This window comes from Oncorhynchus mykiss, chromosome 9 (assembly GCF_013265735.2).
Source record: "Oncorhynchus mykiss isolate Arlee chromosome 9, USDA_OmykA_1.1, whole genome shotgun sequence".
In the NCBI taxonomy this organism is placed as follows: Eukaryota; Metazoa; Chordata; class Actinopteri; order Salmoniformes; family Salmonidae; genus Oncorhynchus; species Oncorhynchus mykiss.
In genome coordinates, this window is record NC_048573.1 from 49,312,022 (window position 1) to 49,335,630 (window position 23,609).

Below are 23,609 nucleotides of genomic sequence, written 5' to 3' on the forward strand. Positions count from 1 at the left end.
TCTGTAAAAGCAGCTGGCCAGGACTTTTCCCATGGTAGTTTTACAGGGTGGGGAGGGAGGGAGTGAGGGAGTGAGGAGGTAGGGGGTCTTAAAGGCCAGCCATCAGAAAGACCAGATGGAGAGAGTCTGTAAAGAAATATTTTAGTGGAGCGAGATTGGGAGAGAAAGCAATGGAGAGAGAGAGAGAGAGAGAGGGAGGACTTGACGAACAGGAATACAGGATGGTAAAATGTGGACGCGTACACATTTGCTTGTACACAATTAGTATTATTTTTAATCTGCATTGTTGGGATGGGCTTGTAAGCAAGCGTTTCATGGTAAAGTCTACCATGTGACAAATACAATTGAATTGAATTTGTACACACACAAGCACTATCTGGTGCTCCTGGCCGTCCCTGACCAGGGAGATTCGGCCATATCCCAAGAGCTTCCCAAAATTGAATTTATTTTTGGCCCATTTTCAGTGTGACTTTCTCTTGAGTTTATTTATTTCCTTTCGGTGTTTATTTCTACTGCATAGCCTCTGGGAGTGTTTGAGTGTGTTTGTCAGTCTGTGTATCTGAATGTTTTAGTTTTGTGTATCTGTGTGTGAAACAAGTGTTTGTGTTTATGTGTCCTTGGTGTAGGGGAGTAATTGCAGATCTCTGTAGTTTTACGGTGTAACATTGCACCCCTGTTCCTCCTTTCCCCTCTCTCTGTCCTCTATTGGCTTACACAGGCCATTAAGCCCAAATCGTACCAGCCACATGAATACCCATGAATGCAGAGGATCTGAGCCAAGCTCTCCATTTCACCCCCACCTCTCATAAAATGTGCTCCTGTTCCCTTTCTTTCCCTCCCTCCCTCCCTCCACTCACTCCACTTCTCACTTATAAACTTGTCCCTTTTTCCTCATTCATTTACTTCCTTCTTTCTCTTGTTTTGTCTCCGTCTCTGTCCCACCTCCCCCTATGTCTCTCTACTTATCTTTTTCAGTTTCTCTGCTCTCTCTCCTTCTCTCCATTTCTCTGGCTCCGCCTGCCTCACCAAGGGAAAGTGTTCTGTTTTCAGATTGGGCACAGGAAGGCAGTACAGCCCTCTCCCTATTCACTTCCCCCTCCTCCCTTGCCCTCCCTCCCTTCTCTCTCTCTCCCTCTCTGTGAGTGAGTGAGTAAAGCACAGAGGCAGGCATGTTTCAACAGATGGCTAGGGCTGTCCTGATTCAACCACGACTCCACACCGCTGTTGGTTCACTGAGAACTCTGTGAGCGAGCTAGAGAGGGAGAAATGTAACTTTGGAGAGAGGGATTTCTTTTTTTCTTAATTTGAAACTGCCCCTCCCCTTTCCCTCCTCGTTTCTCTGTGTGTCTATATTAGTGCTTTTTTCTCGTTCTCCGTACATCTGAGAGGGTGGTCAGTCAGCCTGTCAGGCAGCTAGCGAGAGAGAGAGAGAGGGAGCGAGAGAGAGAGAGAGGAGCAGAGTAAAAGTAAAACAGAGCAGAGCAGAAAAAGGACAGAGGACAGACAAGAGATGGGAAGTGCATGGTGATGTGTGACTGATTACCCAGCCCAGAGCAGTGCCCCCTCCTCCAGCAGCTCTACTGGGTCAGTACCCTGGGACAGCACCTGCTTCCCTGACAGACATACACACGCTCAGGACCTGCATCTGTGTGAGGTACAGTGGCTTGCCCTACTTTTCACTTTGCTGCCTCTCTCTCTCCCTCTTCCTTGCTTTCTCTCTGTATTTTTTCTGCACTTGCTCCTGCTGGCTGCGCTGATGTAACTGGGCTCTGGGAATTCTAAGGAGGTAGTGTAGCGCAACACAGCTAACCCTCTATGGCTACAGTTACCACCCCCCCCACCCACCCACCCACCCACCCCTTTGTGCCTGCCTGTCTTAAAGGAGCCAGGTTGTTTGTGCTTCATGCTGTCAGTTATTTTCTGGCAAGGTGCATCCTGTTGAGTGTCTTCTAGTGTTTGCTTATCTCTTTGCTACCTTGCTGATGAGCACGTGGGAGCTTGCATTTGCTGACTAGGAGCAGTGTTACTAGGGGAAAGGGAGGGACGGTGTTACACCCTGTTCCCCTGTCTGTAGCCCAGAGCCACCGGGAAGGAGTGAGAGAGACACGGGAAGAGAAAAGAAGGGAAGGGGGAGGTAGGGTTGGGCTGTTGGACAGACTTGAGCTGTCACTCACTATATGCATCAGGTACTGGTTCCCTGTTGAGCAACTCTGCAATGGGCTGTGATAGAGGAACACTGTTAATGTTACTTGGATAGTTGAAAGCATATAAATCATTGTTTTTCAAATGGGAACTTTGATAAAGTGGAGATACTTTCCACTTGGAATAGTATGGGAATGTGAAGTGCCTAATTTTATTGTTTTGGTTTTATCCCACTGTTGAAAAAGTATGGAAATATGAATTGGATGAACTGTCATCCTCTCTATATATCTGTTACAACTAGAACCGCTGGGCCTCGACAGACCCCTCTTCAAGCTTCATCCTGACTGCAACTTTCATCTAACAGTGTAATTATTAAATGTCCTATATGTTTTTGCAAAAATAATCATTTGGTTGTGTTTCTGAAGGCCTTGGTAAAAATTAATACTATTTTTACTGTATTTCAAATAACAATAGCATTTTCATTAGTATGTTAGTGTAGGATATACAGCGCATTTCGGAAAGTACTCAGACCCCTTCCCTTTTACCACATTTTGTTACATTACAGCCTTATTCTAAAATGTATTGCATCTTTTTTTCCTCCCATTTATCTACACACAATACCCCACAATGAAAAGAAAAAAATGATGTCACTGATGTCACATTTACACAAGTTTTCAGACCCTTTACTCAGTAAATGTGATATTTCAGTTTTTATTTGTAGTACATTTGCTCAAATTTCTAAACCGGAAATATCACATTTACATAAGTATTCAGACCTTTTACTCAGTAGTTTATTGATGCACCTGTGGCAGCAATTACAGCCTTGAATCTTCTTGGGTATGATGCCACAAGCTTGGATCACCTGTATTTGGGGAGTTTCTCCCATTATTCTCTGCAGATCCTCTCAAGCTCTGTCAGGTTGGATGGGGCGTGTCACTGCACAGTTATTTTCAGGTCTCAGAGATGTTTGATCAAGTTCAAGTCTGGGCTCTGGCTGGGCCACTCAAGGACATTCAGAGACTTGTCCCGAAGCCACTCCTACATTGTCTTGGCTGTGTGCTTAGGTTCGTTGTCCTGTTGGAAGTTGAACGTTCGACCCAGTCTGAGGTGCTGAGCTCTCTGGAGCAGGTTTTCATCAAGATATCTCTGTACTTTGCTCCATTCATCTTTTCCTCAATCCTGACTAGTCTCCCAGTCCCTGCCGCTGAAACACATCCCACAGCATGATGCTGCCACCACCATGCTTCACCATAGAAATGGTGCCAGGTTTTCTCCAGACATGGCGCTTGGCATTAAGGCCAAATATTTCAATATTGGTTTCATCAGGTCACAGAATCTGTTTTTGATGGTCTGACAGTCTTTAGGTGCCTTTTGGCAAACTTTACTGAGGAGTGGCTTCCATTTGGCCACTCTACCATGAAGGCCTGATTGGTGGAGTGCTGCAGAGATCTTGTCCTTCTGGAAGGTTCTCCCATCTCCACAGAGGAACTCTGGAGGTCTGTCAGTGTGACATTGTGTTCTTGTTCAACTCCCTGACCAAGGTCCTTCTACCCCAATTGCTCAGTTTGGCCGGGCGGCCAGCTCTAAGAAGAGTCATGGTGGTCCAAACTTCTTCCATTTAAGAATGATGGAGGCAACTGTGTTCTCAGGGACCTTCAATGCTGCATAAATGTTTTGGTACCTTTGTCCAGATCTCTGCCTCGACACAATCCTGTCTCTGAGATCTATGGACAATTCCTTCGTCCTCATGGCTTGATTTTTGCTCTGACAACCTTTATATAGACAGGTGTGTGCCTTTCAAAATCATGTCCAATCAATTGAATTTACCACAGGTGGACTCCAATCAAGTTGTAGAAACATCTCAAGGATGATCAATGGAAATCTGTGAAATCTGTGAATGTATTGTAATGTTTTTAAAATTGTATAAACTGCCTTAATTTTGCTGGACCCCAGAAAGAGTAGCTGCTGCCTTTCGCAGCAGCTAATGGGGATCCATAATCAACACAAATTGAAACAGAATGCACCCAAGCTAAAAAAAAATAAAGTCTGAATACTTATCTAAATAAGCTATTTCTGTTTTGTACAATTTTGAAAAACCTGTTATCATTTTGTCAATATAGGGTTTGTAGATTGAGTGAAAATGAAATGTAATACATTTTAGAATAAGGCTGGGCCGTAACAAAATGTGGAACAATTCAAGGGGTTGAATACTTTCTGAATGTACTGTATGTATGTACAGTGTGTGTGTGTGTGTGTGTGTGTGTGTGTGTTTGGGGTCACATAGAAATGTCCTTGTTTTTGAAAAAAAAGCTTCTTTTTTTTTTTTTTGTCAATTAAAATAACAACAAATTGATCAGAAATACAGTGTAGACATTGTTAATGTTGTAAATTACCATTGTAGCTAGAACCGGCAGATTTTTAATGGAATATCTACATAGGCGTACAGAGGCCCATTATCAGCAACCATCACTCCTGTGTTCCAATGGCACATTGTGTTAGCTAATCCAAGTTTATAATTTTAAAAGGCTAATTGATCATTAGAAAACCCTTTCGCAATTATGTTAGCACAGCTGAAAACTGTTGTTCTGATTAAAGAAGCAATACAACTGGCCTTCTGAGTATCTGTATTTGTGGGTTTGATTACAAAATGGCCAGAAACAAAGAACTTTCTTCTGTAACTAGTCAGTCTATTCTTGTTCTGAGAAATGCAGGCTATGCTATTAATAGTCTATGTAGATATTCCATTAAGAATCATCCGTTTCCAGCTACAATAGTCATTTACAACATTAACAGTGTCTGCTCTGTATTTCTGATCAAATCGATGTTATTTTAATGGATCAAAAATGTGCTTTTCAAAAACAAGATTTCTAAATGACCCCAATCTTTTACACACACACACACACACACACACACACACACACACACACACACACACACACACACACACACACACACACACACACACACACACACACACACACACACACACACACACACACACACACACACACACACAGACACACACACACACACACACACACACACACACAAATTATATATACAGTACCAGCCAAAAGTTTGGACACACTGCCTCATTCAAGGGTTTTTCTTTATTTTTACTATTTTCTACATTGTAGACTAATAGTCAAGACATCAAAACTATGAAATAACACATCATGTAGTCAGCAAAAAAGTGTTTAACAAATCAAAATAAATGTTATATTTAGATTGACCACCCTTTGCCGTGATGACAGATTGCACACTCGTAGTTACCTGGAATGCATTTCAATTAACAGGTCTGCCTTGCTAAAAGTTTATTTGTGGAATTTCTTTCCTCAATGCGTTTGAGCCAATCAGTTGTGTTGTGACAAGGTAGAGGTGGTATACAGAAGGTAGTCCTATTTGGTATAAGACCAAGTCCATGTTACGGCAAGAACAGCTCAAATAAGCAAATAGAAAGTCCATAAAGAGTAACGCCAGTCCATCATTACTTTAAGACATGAAGGTCAGTCAATTCAGAAAATGTCAAGAACGTTGAAAGTTTCTTCAAGTGCAGTCGCAAAAACCATCATGTGCTATGATGAAACTGGCTCTCATGAGGACCGCCACAGGAAAGGAAGACCCAGTTGCCTTTGCTGTAGAGGATAAGTTTATCAGAGTTAACTGCACCTCAGATTGCAGCCCAAATAAATACTTTCCAGAGTTCAAGTAACAGACACATCTCAACATCAACTGTTCAGAGGAGACTCTGTGAATCAGGCCTTCATGGTCGAATTGCTGCAAAGAAACCACTATTAAATGACATCAATAAGAAGAAGAGTCTTGCTCGGGCCAAGAAACACGAGCAATGGACATTATACTGGTGGAAATCTGTCTTTTGGTCTGATAAGTCAAAATTTGAGATTTTTGGTTCCAACCGCCATGTCTTTGTGAGACACGGAGTTGGTGATTGGATTATTATGTGTGGTTCCCACCCTGAAGCATGGAGGAGGAGGTGTGATGGTGTGCTTTGCTGGTGACACTGTCTGTAATTTATTTAGAATTCAAGGCACACCTAACCATCATGGCTACCACAGCAATCTCAAGCGATACGCCATCCCATCTGGTTTGCGCTTAGTGGGACTATCATTTGTTTTTCAACAGGACAATGACCCAACACACCTCCAGGCTGTGTAAGGGCTATTTGACCAAGAAGGAGAGTGATGGAGTGCTGCATCAGATGACCTGGCCTCCAAAATCGCCCAACCTCAACCCAATTGAAATGGTTTGGGATGAGTTGGACTGCGGAGTGAAGGAAAAGTAGCCAACAAGTGCTCAGCATGTGTGGGAACTTCTTCAAGACTGTTAAAAAAGCATTCCTCATGAAGCTGGTTGAGAGAATGCCAAGAGTGTACAAAGCTGTCAAGGCTAAGGGTGGCTATTTTGAACAATCAAGAATAAAATATATTTTGATTTGTTTAACACTTTCTTGCTTACTATATGATTCCATATGTGTTATGTCATAGTTTTGATGTCTTCACTAAAAATTCACTATTAGGGGCGTGAATCTGAAAACCAGTCAGTATCTGGTGTGACCACCGTTTTCCTCATGTAGCACGACACATCTCCTTCACATGGAGTTGATCAGGCTGTTGACTGTGGCCTGTGGAATGCTGTCCCACTCCTCTTCAACGGCTGTCCAAAGTTGATGGATATTGGTGGGAACTGGAACATGCTGCCGTACGTGGTCCATCCAGAGCATCCCAAACTGGCTCAATAAGTGACATGTCTGGTGAGAATACAGGCCATGAAAGAACTGGGACATTTTTTTAGATTCCTGGAATTATGTACAGATCCTTGCGACATGGGGCCGTGCATTATCATACTGAACATGAGGTGATGGAGGCGGGTGAATGCCATGACAATGGGCGTCAGGATCACACCATGGTATCTCTGTGCATTCAAATGGCCATTGATAAAATGCAATTGTGTTCGTTGTCCATAGCTTATGCCTGCCCATACCATAACCCCACCACCACCATTGGGCACTCTGTTCACAACGTTGAACAGCAAACCGCACACCCACACGACGACTGCGGTCTGCGGTTGTGAAACCGGTTGGGCGTACTGGTAAATTCTCTAAAACGACAGAGGCGTTTGCACTCTCCCTCAAAACGTGAGATATCTGTGGCATTGTGTTGTGTGACAAACTGCACATTTTAGAGTGGCCTTTTATTGTGTAATGATCATGCTGTTTAATCAGATTCTTGATATGCCACACCTGTTATGTCGATGGATTGTCTTGGCAAAGGAGAAATGCTCACTAACAGGGATCTAAACAAATTTGTGCACAAAATGTGAGAGAGATAAGCTTTTTGTGCATATGGAACATTTCTGGGATCTTTTATTTCAGCTCATGAAACATGGGACCAACACTATACGATGATATTTTTGTTTAGTGTATATGTGATGGGATTTATAGACAATATGGACGGTATATGGATTGAATATCTAGTATATCTGAATAGTATATGTACAGAAATAGTTCAATTGGATAGGCTTTTGACTAGAATACAGTACATACATATGAAGTGGGTAAAACAGTATGTAAACATTTATAGTGACCAGTGTTCCATGACTATGTACATAGGGCAGCAGCCTCTGAGGTGCATTGTAGAGTAAAATGACTGCTTTCGAGGTTCCAGTGTAAAAGTGAGAAAATACATTTTTTTCAAAATAAATAGAAAGAAATATGATTTCTATTATTTTTATTTTATGACTTCGGTGACAAATGGATCAAGAAACAGGAGTGTTTGTACGGTCTTTTCTGCTATTGCCTTGTTTTCGATGTTTAGTCGACCGTGTTCTGTGTTGACTTTGGAAGTCTGACAAATTTTGCTCAAGATGGCCCAGGTTGGCTCAAGTTGTGTTTGCTCTGTCTATTTACACTGGGTTTCTAGATTCTCACAGATACATGGGCAGATGCGGCCAGCGGGGCACGGGCTCCGAGGTTTAACTCAGCCGCTGGAATGCAAACATGCACGGAACCCAACTCTTTCAACATCTGGCTGCACCTGCCTGTCCAGTCAGTTACATACTGATACTCTGCTCTGGCCGTCTGTGGTCACCTCAGCACAACCACTCAACAGCACTTCTCCCTCACTTAATTTCCTTATGTCTAGTGTATGGGTGGGATTGTTCTCCATGCGCTTTCCTGTATGGAAAGTTACATTCAGTCAAACAGGTCCAGTGAAGTTAGGGATTTCTTGTTAGATATGTTTTCGTTCATTAAGTAGAGCATTGAAACATTCAAGATTTATTTACTTTTTTGCTAGCCAATGATGGCCTGGTTTCTTACCATCACAGCTTCCCTACCAAGATGATGGTCCAGTGCTCCTGTCTCCCCTAACGCTGCTTTTGGGTGTTGCGCTCTGATAATATTAGTCTGGCCATGATGTTTTAGATGTCAGGCCCAGCCAGAGCAATACACTTCGACACTCATGAGGCTGAGGAGAGGAACAGAGAGAAAGAGAGAGGAAAGAACTGAGTGTGGGTTAGTGTGTGTGCGTGCATGTGGCGTTTACTTATGAGGCCCAGTCAGCTCTAAAGCGTGGAAAATCTGCAATAACGTTTTATTAAAAGAAAAAGAAGGAGACTTTGTGTTATGGTAGGAAGGGCATTGATCGGTGTTGGTCAACCACAAAACACAAAAAGGCATGGCCATTTAACACTGATAACGTTTAAATGTTGATAGTGAACACAGAAGAAGGCGTGTCTCAGTTCTGTAGGGTGAGAAACCAAACAAAGATAGCAGTCCAGGATTACTGGTTATAGTACGTTAATTCAAACAACATGATATATCATAAGGTTGTAATATTAGAGTCCTACAGTGAAAAGAAAAAAAAGTCCTAGATTTCTCTAAAGGCTCCATTATATTTCCAGAGAATAAACCAGGCAAGTGGAAAGACGGCTTGTCATCAGTCTCGGACCCAAGGTTGCTTCCTCTATGACAGGTGTTTAACCTTTGAACCCATTACATTGTGAGAAGTTTGGTGTGGCATGAGGGTTTATTGATCCACAGACGCAGCTGATGTATGCACAATATAGCAACACACACGCGTACTCGCACACAGCCACGCACAAACATGCACGCTGTGCACTTTTCTGTTCAAGCTCCATGAATCTGCCTACACCCGCCACCTGCTTCCCACATCAAAGAGCAATTAGAGCATAACAACATTGACAACACTATTTTACCAGTAAGTTGGTATTTGTCCTCTCCGACTCTCTTTGTCTATATTTTTCCTGTTATTCACCAGCTTGTGACTGTCTGCTTTGTTCCACTTGCTGCTCCAGTGACTTCAGTGTACTCTGCATTGCTACATCAGATAGCTTACTCAACTAACATGAAGCATCCAGAGACTGCATTTGAATACGAGAGGAAATAGCATGGCTCTGTGCACAAAGCATTTAGATAAAAGTCATAAAGCATCAGATAAAGTTTCTGCATGCGTTATTTGCTTAAGGCAATACTGTGTATGGCTGTGGGCTTGTATCTACTATAAGGGCTTCCAGAATGTGGGTGTCTGGGTGTGTTTGTGTGGGATTGTGTGTGAACTTAGTGGAGCGCATGTGTTTTTCAACTAGACAGTCACAGGGAGCGACGGGGGGGGGGGGGGGGGGGGGCTACTTCAGGGGCCCTCTTCACTCAGCAGCCATTCTTTAGTGGGGTGGGTGATGTTCACGTCTTAGGCACTAGTGGTGCGCGGGTAAGCAGTTTGTTCACCTTTTTTTGGACAGGGGTTGCAGGACTTTGTTTGTGTGCCTGGTTTAGATATGTTTCTGCTTGTAATTCCCAACATTTTGGTAGGCTATTTGTTAGTCAACTTGTCTATAATTAGATAAATGCCGCTTCTGTTCTGTCATTATTAAATGCCCTAGAAGACTAAACAAAACCTTGGTCAACAGAATAATGTAATAGATCGCTAGAATTATTGCTTCAATCTAGTTGACATCTGTAAAGTTTCTCTGTCATCTTTCGTGGAGCAAAGACATTTAGGGAAAAGCAAAATGTCTAAATGACTTCGGTTTGGCCAGTTGTAAGGAACAAGAAAGCTGTGAAAACGTGTTTCTGATAAGATGTCAGTTTGGCTTCGATGCATATTTCACGTGATTGAAATACTATCAGCTTTTGTGATGCTTTTATGATGAAGGCAGCACCTCTACAGATGGTATCTAACTGAGCATTGCATTCTCTAAAGATGCAGAAAGAAAGAAATCATTATCCTGTTCCCAAGTCCAAATTTGACTTACATTTGGTGTATAATTTTACTGCAGGAAATGCTTAGTTATGCAGGAGCTATTATTAAAGCTATGTGAGAGGTTGTAGACCTACAGTCAGGGTCCAGATTTCAGTTTCCATTTAACTCAAAACAGTAGGCTGCAGTTCCCTTGACGTGCCATCAAATCAAATCAAAGTTTATTTGTCACGTGCGCCGAATACAACAGGTGTAGGTAGACCTTACAGTGAAATGCTTACTTAAAAAGGCTTTAACCAATAGTGCAAAAAAGTTATTAGGTAAACAATAGGTAAGTAAAGAAATAAAAACAACAGTAAAAAGACAGTGAAAAATAACAGTAGCGAGGCTATATACAGTAGCGAGGCTATAAAAGTAGCAAGGCTATAAAAGTAGCAAGGCTACATACAGACACCGGTTAGTCAGGCTGATTGAAGTAGTATGTACATGTTGATACGGTTAAAGTGACTATGCATATATTGTAAACAGAGAGTAGCAGTAGCGTAAAAGAGGGGTTGGCGGGTGGTGGGTGGCAGGACACAATTCAGATAGCCCGGTTAGCCAATGTGCGGGAGCACTGGTTGGTCGGGCCAATTGAGGTAGTATGTACATGAATGTATAGTTAGAGTAACTATGCATATATGATAATCAGAGAGTAGCAGCAGGGGGGGGGCACACAGTGCAAATAGTCCGGGTAGCCATTTGGTTAGCTGTTTAGGAGTCTTATGGCTTGGGGGTTAAAAATGTGGAGAAGCCTTTTTGTCCTAGATTTGGCACTCCGGTACCGCTTGCCTTGTGGTAGTAGAGAGAAAAGTCTATGACTGGGGTGGCTGTGGTCTTTGACAATTTTTAGGGCCTTCCTCTGACACCGCCTGGTTTAGAGGTGCTGGATGGCAGGCAGCTTAGCCCCAGTGATGTACTGGGCCGTTCTCTCTACCCTCTGTAGTGCCTTGCTGTCGGAGACCGTACCAGGCAGTGATGCAACCTGTAACTCACTTCGAATGGCCCCACAAACCGCGGACCCAGCTTCCGGCAGGGCAAGAGGAGGGGCAGGTTTCGGGTCGAGAGCCAGACCCTCACCGTGGTGACGGTCTGTGCTGGCTTTCTGGCGCAGCACGGGGCGCTGAAGGTGAACATGAGCGGCGTCCCATGTCTCCTCCGTGCGCCGGAACCAGTCGTCCACCGCAGGAGCCTCGGTCTGACTCTGATGCCAAGGAGCCAGAACCGGCTGAAAGCCCAGTACGCACTGGAAGGGGGAGAGGTTAGTGGAGGAGTGGCGGAGCGAGTTCTGGGCCATCTCTGCCCAGGGCACGAACGCCCGACCGATGCCTGGATGATCAGAGGAGGGTGACGTGTGGGCCCAATAGATCAGCCGCTCAGGGACAGCAGATGGAATGTACTGACGCCCTGCGGGACACTGGAGGGGAGTGGGCTCTGCACGTAGCGCCTGCTCAATGTCTGCGTCCAGCTTCCACACTACCGGTGCCACCAGGCAGGAAGCCGGGATTATGGGGATGGGAACCACGGGCCACTCCTCTGTGTCATACAGCCGAGACTGTGCGTCTGCCTTAGCGCTCTGGGAACCTGGTCTGTAGGAAAGGGTGAAAACAAAACGGGTGAAAAACATGGCCCACCTTACCTGGCGAGGGTTCAGTATCCTCGCCGCCCGGATGTACTCCAGATTGCGGTGGTCAGTCCAGATGAGAAAAGGGTGTTTAGCCCCCTCAAGCCAATGTCTCCACGCCTTCAAAGCCTTGACGACAGCCAACAGCTCCCGGTCCTCCACGTCATAGTTTAGCTCCGCCGGACTGAGCTTCCTTGAGAAGAAGGCACAGCTTTGGAGGCTACCAGAGTGCTGAGAAAGCACGGCTCCTATCCCAGCATCGGACGCATCCACCTCCACTATGAACGCCAAAGAGGGATCCGGATGGACCAGCACGGGAGCCGAGGTAAACAGAGCCCTCAGGTGATCAAAAGCCCTGTCCGCCTCAGCCGACTACTGCAAACGTACCGGTCCCCCCTTCAGCAGTGAGGTAATGGGAGCCTACCTGACCAAAACCAGGATAAACCTCCGGTAGAAATTGGCAAACCCTAGAAACCGCTGCACCGCCTTTACCGTGGTGGGAGTCGGCCAATTACGCACGGCTGAAATGCGGTCACTCTCCATTTCCACCCCTGAGGTGGAAATGCGTTACCCTAGGAAGGAGACGGACTGTTGGAAGTACAGGCATTTCTCTGCCTTGACGTACAGGTCATGCTACAACAAACGACCAAGCACCCTGCGCACCAGGGACACATGCTCAGGGCGTGTAGCGGAGTATATCAGAATGTCATCAATATACACCACTACAGTGGGGCAAAAAAGTATTTAGTCAGTCACCAATTGTGCAAGTTCTCCAATACTTAATTTCCACCATAATTTGCAAATAAATAAATTAAAAATCCTACAATGTGATTTTCTGGATTTTTTTTCTCATTTTGTCTGTCATAGTTGAAGTGTACCTATGATGACAATTACAGGCCTCTCATCTTTTTAAGTGGGAGAACATGCATGATTGGTGGCTGACTAAATACTTTTTTGCCCCACTGTACACCCTGCCCGTGCAGGTGCCTGAAAATCTCATCTACAAAGGCTTGGAAGACTGATGGAGCATTCATCAACCCGTACGGCATGACGAGGTACTTATAATGCCCTGAGGTAGTATTAAAAGCCGTCTTCCACTCGTCTCCCTCCCAGATACGCATAAGGTTGTAAGCACTCCTCAGGTCCAGTTTTGTGAAGAAACGCTCCCCGTGAAATGATTCCACTGCTGTAGCGATGAGAGGTAGTGGGTAACTAAACCACACTGTGATTGAATTTACACCCCTATAATCAATGCACGGGCGCAGACCTTCCTCCTTCTTCTTCACAAAAAAGAAGCTTGAGGAGACGGGTGACGTGGAGGGACGAATGTAACCCTGCCTCAGAGATTCAGTGACTTATGTCTCCATAGCCACTGTCTCCTCCTGGGACAATGGGTACACGTGACTCCTAGGAAGGGCAGCGTTCTCCCGGAGGTTAATCGCGCAGTTCCCTCGACGATGGGGTGGTAATTGGGTCACCTTCTTCTTACAGAAGGCGATAGCTAAATCGCCATATTCAGAGGGAATGCGCACGGTGGAAACCTGGTCTGGACTCTCCACCGTAGGCGCACCTACGGAAACTCCTATACACCTGCCTGAACACTCCTCTGACCACCCTCGAAGAGCCCCCTGTCTCCATGAAATCACCGGGTTGTGATGAGCTAGCCACGGAATTTCCAGCACCACTGGAAACGCAGGTGAATCCATTAGGACTAGACTAATCCGTTCCTTATGACCCCCCTGCGTTACCATGTCCAGTGGCACTGTGGCCTCCCTGACCAGCCCTGACCATAATGGTCGGCTATCTAAGGAGTGCACGGGGAAAGGTTGGTCTAACGACACCAGGGGAATCCCTAGCCTTAGTGCGAGCCCATGATCCATAAAGTTCCCAGCTGCGCCTGAATCGACTAGCGCCTTATGCTGTAGAGAGGGAGAAAACCCAGGGAAAGAGGTTAGCACAAACATATGGCCGACAGGAAGCCCTGGGTGAGTCTGGTGCGGACTCACCTGGGGTGAATGAGTAGTGCTCCGCCTGCCCTCCCGACTCCCAGACGAGCTCCTCCAGCACCGGTCGGCTGTGTGTCCTCGCCGACCACAACTGGTGCAGGAGGAAACTCCTCCTCTGGTCCCCCTCGATGCAGCCCTCCATATCTCCATGGGGATGGGAGCAGGAGGGCCGTGGTGGAATCAACTGGGCCCGTTCCGGACGCCCGCAGGCAGCCAACAGGTTGTCCAGACGAATGGACATGTCTATCAGTTCATCCAATGAAATAGTAGTGTCCCGACATGCTAGCTCCCTGTGGATGTCCTCCCTGAGGCTACAACGGAAGTGGTCCATCAAAGCCCTGTCATTCTACCCCGCTCCTGCGGCCAAGGTCCGGAACTCCATGGCAAAGTCCTACGCGCTCCGCGTCTCCTGTCGCAGGTGGAACAGCCGTTCACCCGCCACTCGGCCCTCCGGTGGGTGATCGAACACAGCCCGGAATCAGCGGGTGAGCTCAGGGTAGTGATCCCTCGCCGAGTCTGGGCCATTCCACACTGCATTGGCCCACTCCAGGGCTCACCCCGTCAGACAGGAGACGAGGACGCTCACGCTCTCCTCCCCTGAGGGAGTCGGACGGACGGTAGCTAGGTATAATTCCAGTTGGAGGAGGAACCCCTGACACCCAGCCGCCATCCCATCATACTCCCTGGGGAGCGCCAGATGCAGGGCCCCGGAGCTGGATGCTGAAACAGGGGTAGGTGGTGCTGGTGGAAGGGGCACTGGAGATGAGGTGGGAAGGCCACTCCTCTCCCATCGGTCCATCCTCTCCATCATCTGATCCATGGTGGACCCAATCCGGTGAAGAACGGTGGTGTGATGGAGGACCCTCTCCTCCATCGATGGGAGAGGAGGTGTGGCTGCTCCTGCTGATTCCATTGTACAGGTGCAGGATTCTGTCACGGCTGGCTGGGTGTGTAGAGAGGAATCAGGCGCAGAGAGCAGAGAGGTCCAGGCGAAAGATGCACTTTAATGCGGCACCAAAAGTAAATGCCCAAACACGCAGGGCGCAAACACTGACCAACCCAAAACAACGGGTAACACGGTCCAGAGCACAAACAACACCAACGACACAACGTGTACATCAAAATAATCCCGCACAACAAAGGGGCGGGTTCCACACGCTAAATAGGGAATCAAATCAAGCACACACAAAATAGGAACAGGTGTAACAAATGAGACAAAACTAACCGAAAAGAAAAAGGGATCGGTGGCGGCTAGTAGGCCGGTGACGACGACCGCCGAGCACCACCCGAACAGGCAGGGGAGCCAACTTCGGCGGGAGTCGTGACAGATAAAAGATATAAGTGTTTTCACAGAATTAAAGATAGACTTCTCCTTAATGCAACCACTGTGTCAGATTTTAAAAAAACTTCACGGAAAAAGCATAATCTGAGAACGGCGCTCAGAACCCAAAACAGCCAGAGGAATATCCGCCATTTTGGAATCAACAACGTTAGAAACAACACCATAAATATTCACTTACCTTTGATGATCTTCATCAGAAAGCACTCCCAAGAATCCCAGTTCGACAATAAATGACTGATTTTTCCATAAAGTTCCATCATTTATGTCCAAATAGCCACTTGTTAGCGTGTTCAGCCCAGTAATCCATCTTCATGAGGCGCAGGCACTTCATCCAGACAAAAACCCGAACAGTTCCGTTACAGTCCTTTAGAAACATGTCAAACGATGTATGGAATCAATCTTTAGGATGTTTTTAACATAAAACATCAATAATGTTCCAACCGGAGAATTCCTTTGTCTTCAGAAAATCACTGGAACGAGAAGTAACTCTGTCGGGAGCGCGCGTCATGAGACCAAGGCTGCCAGACCACTGACTCAAAGAGGTCTCATGAACCCCTCCTTTATAGTACAATCCTCAAACCAGTTTCTAAATACGGTAGACATCTAGTGGAAGCCCTAGGAAGTGCAACCTCATCCATATCTCAATGTGTATTCGGTAGGCCAAGCTTAGCAAAACTATAAACCTCAGATGTCCCACTTCCTTGTTGGATTATTCTCAGGTTTTTGCCTGCCATATGAGTTCTGTTATACTCACAGACATCATTCAAACAGTTTTTTCTATCCAATACTAATAATAATATGCATATATTAGCATCTGGGACAGAGTAGGAGGCAGTTTACTCTGGGCACGCTATTCATCCAAAAGTAAAAATGCTGCCCCCTATCCCAAAAAGGTTAATTGCAAAACCAACGGCATAAAGAAATAACCAACATGGGTACAAAACCCGACGCGCACCAGTAAACATGTGCACAAGCACTTACAACAAACAATTTAACAGAGGGTTAAATACACAACAATTAACGAGGGAAATGAAAACCAGGTGTGTAGGAAAACAAGACAAAACAAATGGAAATGAAAAGTGGATCAACGATGGCTAGAAGACCGGTGACGCCGACCACCGCCGCCTCAGTGGATTGACGTAAACGTTTCTGCCCTTTCCCAAAGCATTATTTGGTGATTGGCTGTGTATGCTATTTGGCCTACAGTTAAGCCCTAAAGTTTAGGTTTACGCACTAATACCAGATAGCCTACAAAAAAAATGAAAGAAAAAACTCTATGTACCCTATGTAAATTGCACAATAATTATACATTTATACTTTTTTTAAAGCCACTCACCCGCCCTTCAGTCACACAATGACCCTAAACCCATCTGCCCGGGGGATATAACCATGGGGACTGCAGGCTATGAGTCAACCCGCACATCACTATTATTCACGTTATCTCTTTGTGTTGAGGCCCAGGAAACATGAACTGGTACGCACACAGATACGCATTGATAAACTGACGCACACGATCAAACTCACACATACAGTATACACACATACATGCAGGTGGGCACAAAGATACACACACACACTCGCAAATCATACATCACGTGAACAAACATGGATGAACACCAAGCATGGCTCGTAAAGTCTGCTCATGGGTTGATGATCATACTCTGATCCATTTAATCTTGTTCATGTTACACCACCTCTTCATCGATCACTGACTCGCATCTGGGTTGATCCCCTGCATTCTCAATTTTCATTCGATTTTCTTTGTCCACGGGTGTCAAAGCAACTGGATAAAATCTATATGGTCTGTTATTGGATTTAAAGTGAGTATGTTGAGCTACCGCGGTGGAATTCAATTCACTAATCAAATCAAATTGTATTGGTTGCATACACATATTTAGCCGGTGTTATTGCAGTGTAGCGAAATGCTTGCATTCCTAGCTCCAACAGTGCAGTAATATTTAACAATATACTACAATAGACACAAATATAAAAAGTAAAGGAATGGAGTTTGGACACACCTATTCATTCCATGGTTTTTATTTATTTGTACTATTCTCTACATTGTGAAATAATAGTGACAACATCAGCACTATGAAATAACACATATGGAATCATGTAGTGAGCAAAAAAGTGTTAAACAAATCAAAATATATTTTATATTTGAGATTCTTCAAAGAAGCCACCCTTTGCCTTGATGACAGCTTTGCACACTCTTGGCATTATCTCAACCAGTTTCATCTGGAATGCTTTTTGAACAGTCTTAAAGGAGTTCCCACATATGCTGAAAACTTGTTGGCTGCTTTCCCTTCACTCTGTGGTCCAACTCATTCTAAACCATCTCACTTGGGTTGAGTTCGGGTGATTATGGAGGCCAGCTCATCTGGTGCAGCACTCCATCACTCTCCTTCTTGGTCAAATAGCCCTTACACAGCCTGGAGGTGTGTTAGGTCGTTGGCCTGTTGAAAAACAAATGATAGTCCCTGTAAGCGCAAACCAGATGGGATTGCGTATCGCTGCAGAATGCTGTGGTAGCCATGATGGTTAAGCGTCCCTTGAATTCTAAATAAATCACCAACTATATATATATATATGAGAAAGAGAGAGAGAGAGAGAGAGAGAGAGAGAGAAAGAGAGAGAGAGAGAGTATGTCTGGAGAGAGCCATGATTCCTTGAAACAGAGTTGTTACAGTCCCTGATGTCTCTCTGGAAGGAGATCCTCGCCCTGAGCTCGTCTACTTTATTGTCCAGGGACTGAACATAAGCAAGTAATATACTCGGAAGAGGTGGATTGTATGCACGCCTCCCGAGTCATACTAAAAGTCCATTCCGAATAACTCTTCTCGGCTGGCGGTGTCTTGGAGCAGCCTCTGGGATAAGTGGAATTGCCTTGGGGGGTACGAACAAAAGATCCAATTCAGGAAAGTCGTAATTGTGGTTGAAATGCTGGTGAGTTACCATCGCTCTAATTTCCAAAAGTTCTTGTCGGCTGTATGTAATAATGCAAAAACCTTTTGGAGCTAATAAAGTGACAAATAAAAAATACTGCAAATTCGCTTAGGATACAGGAACCAGGCGACCATGTCTATCGGCGCAATCTTACTCATTGGGAAACCCTGCACTAAAGGGAACAGACTCGGTCCTGGGGACCCCAAGAGTTTGACATTTTAGTTTTTTCCCTAGCACTACACAGCAGCTTCAAATAATCAGCTAATCATCAAGCTTTGATCATTTGAATCAGCTGAGTAGTGTTAGGGCAAAAAGCCAAAACCTGCATGGCATGGGGTCCCCAGGGAAACGTTGCTTTAGTGAAATGAAACATTCTTGTAGTTTGGGCCTATTCATCTATATTGAAGAATAATATCATATAAATGCAACAATTTTTTTCATATTGTTTTAATCGATTTTTTAAATATATAATGTATTATATATACAGTGCCTTGCGAAAGTATTCGGCCCCCTTGAACTTTGCGACCTTTTGCCACATTTCAGGCTTCAAACATAAAGATATAAAACTGTATTTTTTCGTGAATCAATAACAAGTGGGAGACAATCATGAAGTGGAACGACATTTATTGGATATTTCAAACTTTTTTAACAAATCAAAAACTGAAAAATTGGGCGTTCAAAATTATTCAGCCCCTTTACTTTCAGTGCAGCAAACTCTCTCCAGAAGTTCAGTGAGGATCTCTGAATGATCCAATGTTGACCTAAATGACTAATGATGATAAATACAATCCACCTGTGTGTAATCAAGTCTCCGTATAAATGCACCTGCACTGTGATAGTCTCAGAGGTCCGTTAAAAGCGCAGAGAGCATCATGAAGAACAAGGAACACACCAGGCAGGTCCGAGATACTGTTGTGAAGAAGTTTAAAGCCGGATTTGGATACAAAAAGATTTCCCAAGCTTTAAACATCCCAAGGAGCACTGTGCAAGCGATAATATTGAAATGGAAGGAGTATCAGACCACTGCAAATCTACCAAGACCTGGCCGTCCCTCTAAACTTTCAGCTCATACAAGGAGAAGACTGATCAGAGATGCAGCCAAGAGGCCCATGATCACTCTGGATGAACTGCAGAGATCTACAGCTGAGGTGGGAGACTCTGTCCATTGGACAACAATCAGTCGTATATTGCACAAATCTGGCCTTTATGGAAGAGTGGCAAGAAGAAAGCCATTTCTTAAAGATATCCATAAAAAGTGTTGTTTAAAGTTTGCCACAAGCCACCTGGGAGACACACCAAACATGTGGAAGAAGGTGCTCTGGTCAGATGAAACCAAAATTGAACTTTTTGGCAACAATGCAAAACGTTATGTTTGGCGTAAAAGCAACACAGCTGAACACACCATCCCCACTGTCAAACATGGTGGTGGCAGCATCATGGTTTGGGCCTGCTTTTCTTCAGCAGGGACAGGGAAGATGGTTAAAATTGATGGGAAGATGGATGGAGCCAAATACAGGACCATTCTGGAAGAAAACCTGATGGAGTCTGCAAAAGACCTGAGACTGGGACGGAGATTTGTCTTCCAACAAGACAATGATCCAAAACATAAAGCAAAATCTACAATGGAATGGTTCAAAAATAAACATATCCAGGTGTTAGAATGGCCAAGTCAAAGTCCAGACCTGAATCCAATCGAGAATCTGTGGAAAGAACTGAAAACTGCTGTTCACAAATGCTCTCCATCCAACCTCACTGAGCTTGAGCTGTTTTGCAAGGAGGAATGGGAAAAAATTTCAGTCTCTCGATGTGCAAAACTGATAGAGATATACCCTAAGCGACTTACAGCTGTAATCGCAGCAAAAGGTGGCGCTACAAAGTATTAACTTAAGGGGGCTGAATAATTTTGCACGCCCAATTTTTCAGTTTTTGATTTCTTAAAAAAGAATTCCCCAATTTCGTGGTATCCAATTGTTGTAGTCTTGTCTCATCGCTACAACTCCCATACGGGCTCGGGAGAGACAAGGGTTGAAAGTCATGCGTCCTCTGATACACAACCCAATCAAGCCGCACTGCTTCTTAAAACCTGTTAAGGATATGGCAGACATACGCCCCCTTTGGAGAGATTGGGTACCCCTAGTAAACTGGAAAAAAAATCTGTCAAAAATTGCTAATATATGCAAATAAAAATTATTATTGGATAGAAAACACTCTAAAGATTCTAAAACCGTTGGAATTATGTCTGTAAGTATAGCAGAACTCACAGGGCAGGCATTCTTCCAAACTAGTTTTTGTGGCCATGAAAGTTGGAGCAACTTTGACGTTGCTATATTGACCCTATGGGAGTGAAATTAGTGCGTGCCACGAGAGAATAGGCTATGCGTATGGGCGCGAATTGGTCCCAGCCATTCCTTTGTTTCCAGCACTCAAGAGAAGGGCAGACGATGGCCGATTGAATTGAAGTTTGTTTTGCATGTCTAAAACATCATAAAGCTTGCTTCTGCACTTAGTTTGACCTGTTTAGTCGACATATAATGTGTAATTTTGAAGTTTTGATGCGCAACTTATCCGGACCAGAGGACGTTTTGGGTGCATTTCAGCTGATGTTATTAGCAGTAGCTAATACAAAGACGCAAGACTTGAAACCAAACGATGTATTGGGTAAGTATGAAGCCTTCCAGAACATTCTGAACGAAGACCATCGAAGGTAAGGGAATATTTATGCTTAAATCTGTGTTTCTGTTGACTCCAACATTACGTGGAAATGTAGCTTGGAACTGAGCGCTGTCTCAGCATATGGAATAGTGTGCGATTTCTGTAACGTTAAAAATAAATCTAACACAGCGGTTGCATAAAGAAGCAGTGTATCTTTCTAACTATATGTAGAACATGTATATTTAGTCAAAGTTTATGATGTCTATTTACGTTATCTTGCCGCGCTACATAGATTTCCTGCGGGCATTTTTGAGTAATTTCTGAAGGTGAACTCACTGTAAATGGACATTTATGGATATAAATGGCATATTATTGAAAAAAAAAAATATGTACTGTGTAATATGTCATATTACTGTCATCTGATGAAGATTTTCAAAAGGTTAGTGAGCGATTTATTTTTTAATCCTGCGTTTGTTGATTGCATGTTTTGGCTATTGAAATGAGCTGTGTCTGGTGGTGGTTTTACATATATGTGCTATGTTTTCGCCGTAAAACATTTTAGAAATCTGACTTGCTGGCTAGATGAACAAGATGTTTATCTTTCATTTGAGCTATTGGACTTGTTAATGTGTGGAGGTTAAATATTTTTAAGAATATTTTTACGTTCCATGCGCCACCGTTTCAGCTGAACGTGGGAGGGTTGATTCCCAATTGGGAACCAGTATCGTAGACAGGTTAACACAGCGCTCATCCAACCCGGAAGCCAGCCGCACCAATGCGCCGGAGGAAACACCGTGCACCTGGCCACCTTGGTTAGCGTACACTGCGCCCACAGGAGTCACTGGTGCGTGATGAGACAAGGACACCCCTACCGACCAAGCCCTCCCTAACCCAGGCGACGCTAGGCCAATTGTGCGTCGCCCCACGGACCTCCCGGTCGCGGCCGGTTACGACAGAGCCTGGGCGCGAACCCAGTACAGTACTGCAGTACAGCGCCCTTAACCACTGCGCCACCCGGGAGGCCCCATATCCTTCCTTTTTTACAGCTTTTTTGGTACATATACATGCATTTTTCCAAATATTGTTTACTGACAGATTATTTAACTTATAATTCACTGTATCACAATTCCAGTGGGTCAGAGGTTTACATACACTAAGTTGACTGTGTCTTTAAACAGCTTGGAAAATTCCAGAAAATTATGTCATGGCTTTAGAAGCTTCTGATAGGCTAATTAACATCATTTGAATCAATTGGAGGTGTACCTGTGGATGTATTTTAAGGCCTACCTTCAAACTCAGTGCCTCTTTGCTTGACATCATGGGAAAATCAAAAGAAATCATCCAAGACCTCAGAAAAACAACTGGAAACCTCCACAAGTCTGGTTCATCCTTGGGAGCAATTTCCAAATGCCTGAAGGTACCACGTTCATCTGTACAAACAATAATACCCAAGTATAAACACCATGCAGCCGTCATACCGCTCAGGAAGGAGACGCGTTCTGTCTCCTAGAGATGAATGTACTTTGGTGTGAAAAGTGCAAATCAATCCCAGAACAACAGCAAAGGACCTTGTGAAGATGCTGGAAACAGGTACAAAAGTATCTATATCCACTGTAAAACAAGTCTTATATCGACATAACCTGAAAGGCTGCTCAGCAAGGAAAAAACCACTGCTCCTAAACCGCCATAAAAAAGCCAGACTACGGTTTGCAACTGCACATGGGGACAAAGATCGGACTTTTTGGAGAAACTGGAGAACTGAAAAAGTGTGTGTGAGCAAGGAGGCCTACAAACCTGACTCAGTTACACCAGCTCTGTCAGGAGGAATGGGCCAAAATTCACCCAACTTATTGTGGGAAGCTTGTGGAAGGCTACATTTAACGTTTTACCAAAGTTAAACAATTTAAAGGCAATGCTACCAAATACTAATTGAGAGTATGTAAACTTCTGACCCACTGGGAATGTGATGAAAGAAATAAAAGCTGAAATAAATAATTATCTCTACGGTTATTCTCACATTTCACATTCTTAAAATAAAGTGGTGATCCTAACTGACCTAAAACAGGGAATTTCTTTCTGCGATTAAATATCAGGAATTGTGAAAAACGTAATTTTCACGTATTTGGCTAATGTGAATGTAAACTTCCGACTTCAACTGCAAGCAATCACATAACAACAATGTATTACCGAACATAAGCTCTTTAATCCTAAACATCTCAGCCACTCTCAGCGAATCCCATCTATCAACATAGACCGCCCTTGTTTGGTTTCCATGTGCCATATATTTTTCAATTGTGCTATGATGTTTTACATAATTTTTAAAACTTTCTAATCGTATATTATCCATAGATAGTGAGCTAAAGATGAAAACTTTTCCTAGAAGTATTATTTCTTTGACTATGGCTTTCCAAATCGCCCAACACAACTATTTTTAAGGTTAATTTGAAGTGCCTGTTGCGATTTTGTAACCATTCCTGAACCTGAGACCAGAAACAAGCTACATAGGGGCAATACCAGAATAATGATCTATTGATTCTGTCTCAAAATCTACAGAGCTGAGATTGTTGTATACCCCATACGCAACAAATTGTTGGTAAAGTGTTGGTCCCATGTTTCATGAG

General features: G+C 44.2%; 1 protein-coding gene across 1 annotated transcript in view; it reads left to right on the forward strand.

Annotated features, from left to right (window-relative positions):
• Positions 1-1,164: 1,164 nt before the first annotated feature.
• The window catches only part of sulf2b (sulfatase 2b), a 180,602-nt gene continuing 158,157 nt past the window's right edge, over positions 1,165-23,609 (forward strand). Inside the window, exon 1 of the mRNA XM_036988225.1 lies at positions 1,165-1,654. The gene's annotated coding sequence lies outside the window, so the exon portion shown is untranslated. The remainder of the gene's footprint in view (positions 1,655-23,609) is intronic.